This window comes from Bidens hawaiensis, unplaced genomic scaffold (assembly GCF_021521415.1).
Source record: "Bidens hawaiensis isolate Kalapana, Puna unplaced genomic scaffold, B.hawaiensis_p1.1 tig00005028_1, whole genome shotgun sequence".
In the NCBI taxonomy this organism is placed as follows: domain Eukaryota; kingdom Viridiplantae; phylum Streptophyta; class Magnoliopsida; order Asterales; family Asteraceae; genus Bidens; species Bidens hawaiensis.
Window position 1 is genome coordinate 560,434 of NW_027491319.1, and position 13,037 is coordinate 573,470.

General features: G+C 35.2%; 1 pseudogene across 1 annotated transcript; it reads left to right on the top strand.

The window, feature by feature from the left end:
- The first annotated feature begins 5,731 nt into the window (after positions 1-5,731).
- Positions 5,732-11,892, top strand: LOC143628596 (protease Do-like 8, chloroplastic; annotated as a pseudogene). Its single transcript, XR_013152774.1, has 13 exons — positions 5,732-5,894; positions 7,466-7,587; positions 7,672-7,754; positions 7,862-7,960; positions 8,037-8,103; positions 8,183-8,258; positions 8,361-8,427; positions 8,497-8,714; positions 10,795-10,862; positions 10,972-11,051; positions 11,133-11,219; positions 11,292-11,399; positions 11,483-11,892. The product of XR_013152774.1 is annotated as a protease Do-like 8, chloroplastic (transcript).
- The last annotated feature ends 1,145 nt before the right edge of the window (positions 11,893-13,037 follow it).

Below are 13,037 nucleotides of genomic sequence, written 5' to 3' on the forward strand. Positions count from 1 at the left end.
CTTCTTCTTCTTCTTCTTCTTCTTCTTCTTCTTCTTCTCTCAATTCCCCCAAATTGAAACCACCAGTCCTCATTTAGTCTGGCATTTACATATTACAAATTCTAGGGCTCCAATCTTCGTTCTTCCTTTGATCAATTAAGCCTTTTGGTGTGTGATTTCTGATTTACCATTCACTTACATGCGCCCCCGCCAGTGCCACAAATCGCCTCATTTTCGGTTTCTCTCCAGTAACCACCGTCTTGTGGTGGCCCGGTGATGTAGTATGCTATTGTTGGGTTTTTATAAACCCTAGGCGGAGGAGGATTGACCGTGGCAGTGGTGGTTTCTCACCACCGCCGTGTACCTGTCCAGTGGGGTTTCTTTTGCTGTGGTTTGAGTGTGGCAGTGGTGGTTTACAATTTCTCCACCGACAGTGACTTGGAATCGCTCTCCGATTCACCGCATCAATGTGTTTTGGTATGAGAACATCTTTGTATTTTTTATTATTTGCAGAATATATATTTGACGACATAATTGTTTTTTAGATTTGGATGTAATTTTAGGGATCTGTAGTTACCTATGTACTTAAAATGAGTCAATCCCATTGACAATTCTAATATTCTTACCTCATAGTTAGTTGAATTGAGGAAATCATATTCACCTATTATTTTATGTTTGATATGGTTTTGGGTTCATTCATATTTTATGTTATTTATATTGATACAACTTAACTATTTTGATTCAGTTTGTAGCTAAATTTAGTCCAAATTCTGTGTTGCTGGGTTCCATGCGTTTGGAGGTCCACGGCTCTGACGAGTAGCAGCAGCCACAACAGGTTGTTAGTGGTCACGAGCCAATTGATTGTGTGACTTCAGTTGCAATATACTGCTACAAGTTGTTTCCCTGCTTGGTAGGCTTTAATTAGTATAGAGGCGAAGCCGCTACGGTGTCAAACTCAGTAGGTAACCCATGAACAAGTTGCATCGTCACAAGATGGCTCTTAGTTTAAGGATGAAGCAAGATACTTGGAGGTAATGTAAGTAATATTCCTTATTTGGTTCTTAATTAAGCTGGCCAAACATGTATTCTGAGACGGCTAATGTTGGAAATTTCCTGATTAGTATCATATAATTAGTTCACTAAAAATACTTGGCTTATGAATAATTAGAATCACAACTTACCGCCTTAATCACAAAAATATTTGTACTATGAGTGCTTAATAACAAAACAATTAAGTACATAAGTTTCAGGTACTAAATCTTTTAGATTATGAAGTTTCTAAACTGGAAGCTTCTGAATAGCCGCTTTGTTTGTTTGAATTTATGTTGATAGGTCCGTTAAATCCTTTCATTTGATGAGATCGGTACGGTACCGGTACTAAAATTCGTAAAACCGGTATTTAATACAAAAATCGGGAAATGCCGGTGCCGTAGCGGTACCAAATAACTAAAAACTTGGTTCCGAATTCAGTACCGGTATTGGTATCAATCGATACCCGTACCGAAAATGCTCATCGCTACTTAAAAATCACATAACTTGAAATCAATTATATCTTATTTCTGGAGTAGTGTTAAGCGTTTTCATACTGGTACCGAACTGATACCGAATTCGGTACGGTACCAAGTTTTGAGTTTCCGGTACCTATATTACCCTTCCGGTACCTATATTACCCGAACCGAACATTTCAGTACCAAATATTTTCAATTATCGGTATCGGTCGGTACCGGTACCATCCCAAGCTTATCCCTATTCTGGAGCCAATATCGAAACTAAAATCAAACCTTTATCAAGCAATATACTTGATTTACTTTTGTTTTGTTGTAATATAAATAATGAAAACGAGTGTTGTGTTATACTGTTATATGCTGTTCAATTTTGGAGCCTATGGCTAGGTTTTTTGTTTTATTTTTTTATATTTTCTTTTTTCTTATTTAGTCAATAATTGTAATTTTAAATGTGGATTTATATTTTGAATTGGCGTTGTAGACAATTGACCAGTTTTATATTGTAGTTACCAGTCTTTAATAAATTGACCAATTTAACTAGAAAAGTATTGTTGCAGTATATTGGTCAATTTACTAAACAACCAAGTTGACAATTTAGTCTTTAAAGTGGTGGTAAATTATGATCATTTGTTTAAAAAAATTTATGGTGACTTATATACAGGTAGATTGTTGTCTTTCCTCTCTATTGCAACTGAGTTGTATAATCAATTGTTATTGAATTCAATTTTATAAAGGTAAGATTTGCTATTTATGTGTCCTTTTACATTTGTATGTTTTGCATGAACCTGACTAATTACATTTGGTGCTATAATGCTAGTTTAAGGTTTTATGGTTTAGGGTACTTAGAATCTATGTAGATAGTGTATGTGTTTTACTATCATGCGTGTATCAAACTTCTTTTTGCATAGATGTACCACTTCTTTTAGCGTAGATTTGCTTTGTAATGAACAACTATGGTGAAAAAAGCTACAATAAATATATAAATAATAATGAGTATGCCTCCTCTAAAGGAAATTTACAATTATCAGCCAGACGCTGCCACAACGTGCGGGCCTATATCGTGTTATCACTTAAAATAGTGTTATACTGTTGGGAGTTTAATTTTTATACTTAGATTGATTAAGAAGTTTTGTTGACCCGGCCGATTTGGACTTAACTAATGATCTTTCATATGCCTAATTTGGTCAATCTTAATTTTCATAAAAGGTTTGTTGTCCAAACTGAAGTGTTTTATTTTTTTTTGTTGTTGTTTGTAGTAGCATTTTCATTCGAAATTTATCGAGGCTGCTATATGGGAGGAGCTTGCAGTCCACTTCGACAACGACACTGTTCATACATGCCACATCCAACAACTATTTCAGTCACGTCTATGAAGGTGTCTAAATTTCAAGGTAATTTGACATTATCTATACATTTAACCTTTAGCTTATAATTACATATACCTACTACAAAAATACTTTGTCAAATTAAGTTTATAATTATCCACAAAGTTTTGACTTTTTGATGGCCGGTCAATTGTTAGGTTGCACATTAACACTCATTGCTACTGTTAATGGTGGTCATGGTCATTAATTGAATTTCCTCAAAATGATGTTAATTGTTTAATCAAAAGGCAAATAAATGGTTGATTTTAAATGAGTAGTTAACCAATATAATTGTTTGCTATACAGGCAACTTATAGACCGCTTGAAATTGCGTTTGCAAGCCGTGGGAGGAAGAAAATAACCAAGAAAGCCCGGATGAAAAACGGCCCGAGTTGTTGACTGATTTATTAGTTATGGTTGATCATAGTTGAATTTTGGGGAAACTTTTATTTTTCGGTAATAGTTTTATATCAACAAACATTATTTTTGTTACTTTATCATATTTGTTAATATATTTGACTTAATATGCGTATATTATGAAATGAATTGTTTTGCTATAATGTCTTTTATGTTGTATCATCAAATTTAATTATCATTTAATGTGAAAATTAGTAATATTACAAAATAATAATAATAATAATTTTTTTTAAAACACCTAAAACTATGACACGCATAAAGGCGTGTCATAAATCGGCGTCGTAAATGCTTGTCGTAATTGTTTGTCATAAATGCGCGTCATATAAGATGACACCTCAAATGCATGTCATATTCGTTTTATGACAGGGGCTTTCTTGACACACATTTGCGTGTCATATATACCCTTTAGTGACACGAATGCGTGTCATTGAAGGCTTTTTTTCTAGTCGTGTTCTTTTCTTTAGCAACTTGTGTATGATACGGGTTCTAACCTAGTAATATATAAGACAATAGTTTATGTGAAATTTTAGGTGGATAGCCTAGTTTAATGCCAAGTGAAAAACATTGTATTGCTTTAATAGAGTAGTTAGATTTTGAATGTGAAAATATTAAAAATCTATGAAATGAAAGTTTGTAATATGTTTGATTGACAAAATAATTATAAATGAATTATATGTCACCATCTATTGGTTATCATCACATATGAAATCCAGATGTGTAATGTCAAGAATGCAGATAAACAAATGGATTTATGGCAACTTTTAGTATTTAGTGTCACAAACTTATATTCTTAAACTTCGTATGGCTTTAGAAGTCATCCAATCGGTTTGCTTATGATTGGGGTCTGCTGGTTTCGTTCTACATTGGACTCATCAGACGAGCGACAACAATTCGCTACCAGCGATGCGTTTGGTGTGTAAGCACGACTAGGCATGTATGCCTCCTTTCCTACCATGGCCGTGCCTGATGAAGTCCGGGACAAGCCAACAAACTCAAGCGTTTCAATACAAATCAAACATCTTGATATTCAAATATTTGGTTAGTGACATTAGGCCCATCCACGATCAAATTCCTTGTATTTTGGTTTAACACTCAATCCTACTTTTTTCTTATATACATGCCATTTGGTTGACATGTGGAGTCGTTATTACGACACGAGAACATACATGATACATGCCACCAAAAATTGCAATCGTTGATGATGTAGCACCTAAGTACCATATTTCAACTTTATAGAATTGTGGTAGGCAATGGTACGTCACTTGTTATTTCTCATATCACTTATGTTTTGCTTTTGTTACGTTACCGTACATTTACTCTTAAAAATCTACTCGTAGTTTCCGTCCTCATATATTTTGTCCATTTTCTTTACATTCTAGCGAACCGAAACACCCTTAAAGTTTTCTCGTTTAAGTTCATGTAAGGTTTTAATTACGCACTCAAGCTCAGCCTAAGATGATAACTGATATCTTCTTAAGCAGAGAAACATACCAAGTTCATCACTAATGACAAAAAGAATGCCAAGGGTGGAGGGAGCGGTCACCTAAGGGTAGTGAAACTATCCTTAGTACTGACCAATCAGACACATCATTTTTACCCTCAACTACCCTAGACTATTCTAAAAGCTGACAACGATGCACCCAAACTACCCTAAATAATTTTATTTATTTCAAACACAAATAAATAAAACCTTCCATTAAAAATTACATAATTCATAATTCAAACTAAAATTAAAAAGTTACATAATTCAAACTAAAAAAAAATAAATAAACATAATGACACTAAATCTAAAAATCACAAGACAACCCGTATTTTTTCGCAATTCGACGTTTGCGGTCAAGAATTAAATCCAACAACAGGCCGGGCAAACCTTCGTGTGACTCCCTAAACACCAACCTCTCGAATTTTTAGGATCCATTGGCTAGAAAGGAAATTTATTTTGTAGAAAGGAAATGATGTATAATTGGGTAGAAAGGTAATATATATTTTGTGTATAAAAATCAAAGAAAATGGAGATTTAAATAGGAAATATGGAATATTTAATGGGTTTAATGGATTAAAAAAAAGGAGGGAGATAGATCCGATGAACATCTCTTCGGACAAAAATATCACGGGTACTAGAGTACTAGTACCCCTCAAACTACCGTCAACAAGAATCAAAAGGGTGACAACGGTGTTTACCATGAGAAACACCACCCCTGGCCACTTCCCGAGAACCACTCCTTCCACCCTAAGTATTTCAAGTGATAAAAGTAAAAAATATATATTGGATGAGACTTGAGTTGATAGGATGTTTGTTATTTAAATAAAAGTTATAATAAATGATATTTTTTTTTATTATTATTTAAGGTCGCATTTCTAGTTTATGTAGTGAACCACTTTGTACACAGAGATTTATTGAAGCAATAACGATAAGCCATATAAAAAAAAAAGAAAACCAGAAACAGGAGGAGGAGGAGGTTAGGCAAATGGTGATGGTAATGGTGATGGTAATGGTAATGGCTTATATGATTCCTCCTCAAACGGAACCTATATTTATTACTCCCGCACGGCGGTTCGTGGGTCGCCGGAAACTCTGTTTCGACGGAATCTCCTCCGTCTGTACTTCCTCAGACACACATCACGACACGTAATTAATTACTTACTTACACTTGCTACTCATATTCACAATTTGAAAACCCAATGTCTGAATTCCCCTAATTTAACACTTAATTGGTCTTTTCGTTTCAATTATTATTATGCCTTTTAAATTATTAAATTTAGCTAACTATTATTTCATTATCATATTTCAAGTACCAATAATCTTTTTTTAGAGCTTGGCTCGTGACTAGGGGCGTGCGTGGTGCTGTTTGGTCTTTGGCTAAAACCTTCGTTTTGGTTTCGGTTTTTGCCATTTCAGCTTGAAAATTTTAGGCTGAAAAAAAAATTGGCAAAAATAATGAATTTAGGTATTAATAATTTTGTTAATTGTAAAATAATAGACTATTATACATTTGATAAAAAATATTGGAGTTACATATTTATTAAATTCTTATTAATTAATTAATATAAAATATAAAAAAACAAAAATTTAGGAATTCGGTTCGGTTCGGTTTTTATTACATGCAAAACATAAAACTAAACCTTCAGTTTTTGTTTCGGTTTGGGTTTTTCGGTTTGGATTTTTCGGTTTCTTGCACACCCCTACTTAGGGATGAGCATTTTGTCCCAAATACCCGTACTTGTACTCGTACCCATACACGTACCCGTACCCGTACTGATTTAGCTTATTCGGTACGGGTATTGGTACTCATTTTTGTTGAATTTTGGTACAGGTACAATCGGGTACAGGTACGGATACATTTGATATTCTGTACATGTTTGGATTCTATAAGGGTTTAATTGATATTCTTCATATTTAGTATATAAAATAAACTCTCCAACCAGGTTATTATTGAACAAGTACCAAACGTTTCTTCAAAATTAAATAATATAACATACAAGGCTCGAACCAACAAACAAATCACTTAAAGTAGGCGACCGAATTAGAGTTCTTCAATACTATCATATCAATAAATTGACGGCCAATTTGGTAGTTGTACTAATTTGGTACCCGTCACGTACATGTGCAAGTACCGATACCCGGACTAATTCAGGTTGTTTGTTACTTGTACCGGTACCGGTTTCAAAATCGTCAAAAATTTGGAAAAAAAAGCAAAGTGGTACAAAAACGGGTATTATACCGAAAATACCCGTACCAATACCCGTACCCGTACTCGTACCATACCGAAAAATTTGGTACGAGTATTGGTACGTGTTTTTATTGATTTTTTGTACGAGTACAATCGGGTACAAGTACGGGTACGGGTACTGTCCCACGCTCAACCCTACCCCTACTCGTGACTATGTTTTCAACCTCTCGTTCACTATCGGTTAATTAATATATATTATTTAGTTATTTTAATCATAACCTCGTGTGTGTGTGTGTATATATATATATTGTCCATATTATAACTGAAGATCGCGCTAGTTTATTAAACGGGCTTATATTAGGCTCGATTAAGCTTGGATCGATTGCGCTTTTTCACGAGCTGATCTCGAGTAACTCGCAAGCGGCTTGTCTCGTTTGCACTCATACCTGTAAACATGCATCCAAACACCTCCTAAGCTTCTGCTACTACCAGTTTTTGAGTTGCATTTTTGTTGTTTCTTATATTATAGAGTTGGTGAAAAAACATTTAAAGATGTTGGAGAGGTTACAAAGGGGTTCCATACAACGCGTAGAATGCTGTTAGCAAGTTTATTAATGCCATTATATTGCCCGCCTTCAAAATACTCATCAGGTTTAAACAACACGTCCTGTTTCCATTAAAAAAATTGTTTTTATTGTGTTTTTTAAATTGTTTATAAAAACATCGGTTGTGCAGCTAATGCTTTAGGCGACCCATCTGTGACAATAGAACAAGTAACACCTGTTATAGTTCCTTCCGGGCCACTCTTTCCACCCGAGGTTTGTATAAACTGTTGCTGTTTACTTAATTTGCGTTTTAGTCATTCAATATCAGGCTTTATAATGTATGTTTATGGCAGGTAAATTGATATGTGTATGCTTGGCAGGAAAGAATCGTCAACCTATTCGCAAACAACACTTACTCTGTTGTCAATATATTTGATGTAACGTTACGGCCTCAGCTTAATGTCACGGGGGTAGTTGAGGTAATTGTGCATGACCTTATTCTAATCATGTATCCACTTATATGCTTATTATTATTGCTGATGTTATTATTGGCAGATTCCTGAAGGAAATGGTTCTGGAGTCGTTTGGGATGATGAAGGGCACATTGTCACAAATTACCATGGCAAGTTCTTGATTTTTCTATAAATTTATATTTTGAGATCATTTTTTATGAAAGACTAAACCACCCTTTTGTCATCCAGTTATCGGCAATTCTCTATCAAAAAATCCAAAACCTGGACAAGTTGTTGCACGTGTTAATATTCTTGCCTCAGAAGGGTAAGACTGGTATTTACGTATCTAACTTTACTTTATTATTAGTAATTTTTATAACGAACTGTCTCACCTCGTTTCGTGTATGTAAATGTAATATATTGAAAGGGTACAAAAGAATTTTGATGGCAAGTTAATCGGTGCGGATCGGTCAAAGGATCTTGCCGTCTTAAAGGTATTATGTTTTTGAATTTCCAATATTTTCCCCTTCTGCTTTTACATGTGTTTGTAATGGTTGATGTAGGTGGAAGCACCGGTGGATCTGCTAAGGCCCATGAAGGTGGGGCAATCTTCTGTCTTAAAGGTGGGCCAGCAATGCTTAGCTATTGGAAACCCATTTGGGTTTGATCATACACTCACAGTTGGGGTTATTAGCGGGCTTAACCGCGACATATTTAGTCAGACTGGAGTCACAATTGGTGGAGGTATTCAAACAGATGCTGCCATCAACCCTGGAAACAGGTGCCTTTTTTTTTTTTAAATAAATCATACTTTTATTTATTTAGTTAGATATGTGGGATTTATTTATCGTGTAGGTATATCTTAATGGGCCAAGATCAACATAGTTAGTTTATTTGTCTATTAGTTAGGATTATGAGTTTAATTAGGTTTGGGTGTTGTGGTCTTTATAATGGGTCCATGTTTAGTGTTAAGGGTAACTTTCAATTTCTGGTTTGTCAATAAAAGTGTTGATCAACAAAACTTGATCAAAACCCACGTTTTATTTCTGTTCTTGTTGATTGATTTGATTCTAGGCCTTTAATTGGTATCAGAGCCGGCCTAAGAACACCTGAGATCAAACTTGCCACCCAAGATTAGCAAATTTTACTGCCAAAGTGGCAAATTTATGAGATGCGTTGCATCAGTGTGGGTCGAGTTTGGGAGGCTCGGATTGATGACAAGAAGCTGTGGCTCTTGGGTCTTCGATTGAAGACAGAAGCTGGTGAGAAAATTACTTAGTTCTGCACCAGCAAAATTCATCTCGCTTGTGGCCTCTATCAAGCAATTTGCTGATCTGAACACAATGACCTTCCAAGAGGCGGTCGGAAGGTTGAAAGCATAAGAAGAAAGAGTTAACGGTGTTGAAAGTTCATTTGGAAATCAAGATTGTCGAAGACTAGTGGGGTGCTTACAGTAATTTGATACATGCAAACACCCAAGGAGTCTCATCTAGTCGCCACTGAATATATCTTACTGTATATATGGGGAATGCTTGGTTTTGGCATCAAGTATGCTCGTGGAGGAAGCAAAATAGTATACGATATATAAGGGGAACGGGCCGAACGGCACAGTCATAATGTTTATAAAGATGATGGATGGTCATGTCTTTTATTATGGTGATGCTCCGATCGCATGGTGCTCGCAAAAGCAAACTACGGTGGCACTTTCATTAGGGGTGTAAACGAGCTGAGCCGAGTCCGAGCTCGATTAGGCTCGATTTCGGCTCGTTTTGAGTTACGAGAGCTCGAGCTCTTTTTCTAAAGCTCGAGTTCGGCTCTTGAGTTGTTTTTTCAAGCTCGGGCTTGGCTCTTATTATTCATTAGTTAATTTACATATTTTTTTTAAAATTATTTTTATATATTTGGAGAAAAACCTTAAAACAAGCCTAAGCTTTGCTCGAGTTCGTTTAGTACTTTAAACGAGCGAAAGCTCGGCCCAAGCTCGGCTTGAAGTGTTAATACATAGAAGTCCAAAAGAGATCAAGCATAAACATACACAAGACCTGTTAAGGCTCGACGAGCCTAAACGAGCTTCCCATACAAAGGTTCGAGCTTGGGCTTGATGACCAAACGAGCTTTATTTGAGGGCTCTAGCTTGAAAAAGCTTGGCTCGTTTTGAACATTTTATCAATCCGAGCTCGAGCAGCTCACGAGCAGCTTGGCTTGATTTCACCCCTATCTTTCATCATGTGAAGCTTAGTATATGGCTGTTACTAAAGCGCGTCTCAAGCCTTTCGGCTTCATGATTGCTAAGCGAGATAGCCAGAAGAAAATTACAAAAGGTATTTTTAAGCGTGGAACAAAGTTTGCAATTGCACTTAAGAAGAACCCCATCTTCCATGGTTGCCACATACATATCGGGTTTCACTTTATTCCGGAATGTGTTGAAAGTAACCAAGTAATGGTCGAACATGTAAGAACGGTCGACAACTTGACGAAAGCTCATGCAAGGATCAAGGAAATATGCGAACTACTTGGAGTTGAAGACCTACCTATTACCTATTTCAATTAAGAAACTTGGAGAGAAAGAGAGAGAGAAGGGGGGGGGGGGGGGGTTAATGTTCAAGTGTTGGTGGTGGAGTCAGAGTACAACTCAAACAAGCTGGTTAGAGTACCTGTGTTTTTGCAATTTGAGTTGTAGTCTAGAGTCTAGGTTAGTCAATAAATACCGAGTCATGGTATCATTATAATCAAGTTGTTTTGAGTTATATGTATTGTGTTCTTATCTATTCGGTACCTGATTATGCACAAGCAAAGGTGTAAAGTTTGTTACTTTTCCCCCTTTTTAAATATCAAGAATCTAAAGATTATGATTTTGGCAGTTGAGGACCTTTGTTAGATTCCAAAGGAAATCTAATCGGGATCAACACTGCCATATTCACTCAAACAGGTATTATTGTATTTTTTTTTAATCCCATTAATGTAATAATCTGCAAATACTCTGAAACCTGAATACTTTCCGATGACATATTATTCACATTGTAACTTTGACCCAACAGGGACTTCAGCAGTGGTAGGATTTGCTATCCCGTCCTCAACGGTGGTTAAGATAGTACCTCAGTTGATTCAGTTTGGAAAAGTAAGTTACTAGTATTATTAATTATCAAACTGGTATATGTATATTCACATTTGGGTTAAAATCGTGTATCATGGATGTTAGGTTGTTAGAGCTGGTTTAAATATTGAGATTGCTCCAGATCTTATTGCAAATCAACTTAATGTTCGTAACGGAGCTCTTATTCTTCAGGTAATATGATCATTTGAATTATTAACGACATTGCTTTGTCGTCACTTTAATACACGTTTCCTGTTTACTTAGGTTGCTGCAAATAGTCAAGCAGCAAAAGCTGGTCTTCTTCCCACTGCCAGGGGATTTGCGGGTAATATTGTTCTTGGTGACATCATTGTAGCAGTCGACAACAAGCCGGTGAGTTTTCTCTTATATTATCTTAAAATAGTATTTAAACGGTGATAATTGTTGATGAAAATGGATTGATTTGATGGATTCAGGTTAAGAATAAGGCAGAGTTTTTAAAAGCATTAGATGAATATAGTGTGGGAGAAAAGGTCCTTCTAAAGATACAGAGGGGTAATGAAACCCTAGATGCCTATTGCTTTAGAGGAGAGTTCATGAGAACATAACTTCTTCTAATGTATTTGTTTTTTGTATATTATATTTATTATTTATTATTTATTATATATACATTATATAACTGTTACATCACATGATGGTAGCTACACATTTGTCAATTACATTTAAGACACAATTAGGAAGATGCAAAGAAACATGATTCAAATCAGACAAATTATCATCTTATTTGTCTCAACCTTATGTTTTTCTTTACCCTCTTAAAATAAAATATGCGCGTAGAATTGTGTCGGGTTCGAGGGTACTGGTTGGCTGGTTAAAATTATGAACATAAACAAGATCCATATATTTTGGATTCTTTCCATTATTTCACTCAGGTAGTGTGAATGTGGTTGATGTTTTGCATTCCTAATTTCCTATTTTACTCGGGATCCTTTGATTATTTCATTTGAAGTATATTTAATTTATAGGTTGTGATAAGAATCTTTATTCAAAGTTTAATGTTTAAGAAAAAAAGGTTATGATGAAAACTTATTTAGAAAAGTAGTTAATATTTGTATTTAACTTGTATTTATGACTAAATTAAAATAGGTTTATTGGATTTTAATAATCTCAACTGAATGTTATTGACATAGAATAATCTTAATTGAGTTTATCGCCACAGGTGGTCCCAAATTTAAAAAAACTTTGTCCTCAGTGGTCCCCTATTAAAAAAACATAACGGCGTTAAGTTTTTTTCCGAATTTCAAACTGATTTTTTAATGTTTTTGTTCGGAAAGAGGATAACAGTCGATTTATGTAAAATTTAACGACTTAATTAGTGCTTCAATTTGGGTGGGTGTTTGGGAGCACGGTTTTGAGCTAAGTTTTATATCAATCGACTCGTATCCTCCTTTCGATCAAAAATCCTGAAAAATCAGTTTGAAATTTATTTTTTTTAATGGGGGGTTGCTGAGGGCGAAGTTTTTTTTAATTTGGGACCACCGATGGCGATAATTTAGTTGAGATTATTACCGGCCAATAGCATTTAGTTGGAATTATTAAAATCCAATAAACCATTAAAATAAAAACGTGGCTTAATTGGCACCCATTTTATATTTTTTTTCTGTTAAATTAGTTTTGGTATTCAAAAAGGATTAGCGACATAGCTTGTTCCCATTGTTTTCTGTATCGATGTAGACATTGACTTTTTATGAATCACCTAATTATGTTCTCAAAATTTATTTATTTATTTTGATGTGAACACTTAGCTTACTAATTGTCGTTAGAACTGGTGGTGGTTGTTTATGTTTAAGTCAACCCCTCATGGTCGTGTTACTTATGGTTTTTAAGCACAATCCTGGTTTTGCTAGAGTTCTCGAATATGTTCCTCAGCAAACATCCACTCGAAGCGGCCATGCTTCTCTCTAACATAAGTGACTTCCAAAAATCGTTAGAAGCATTATGCTTAGCCTAACATCAATGTTAGTGATGAAT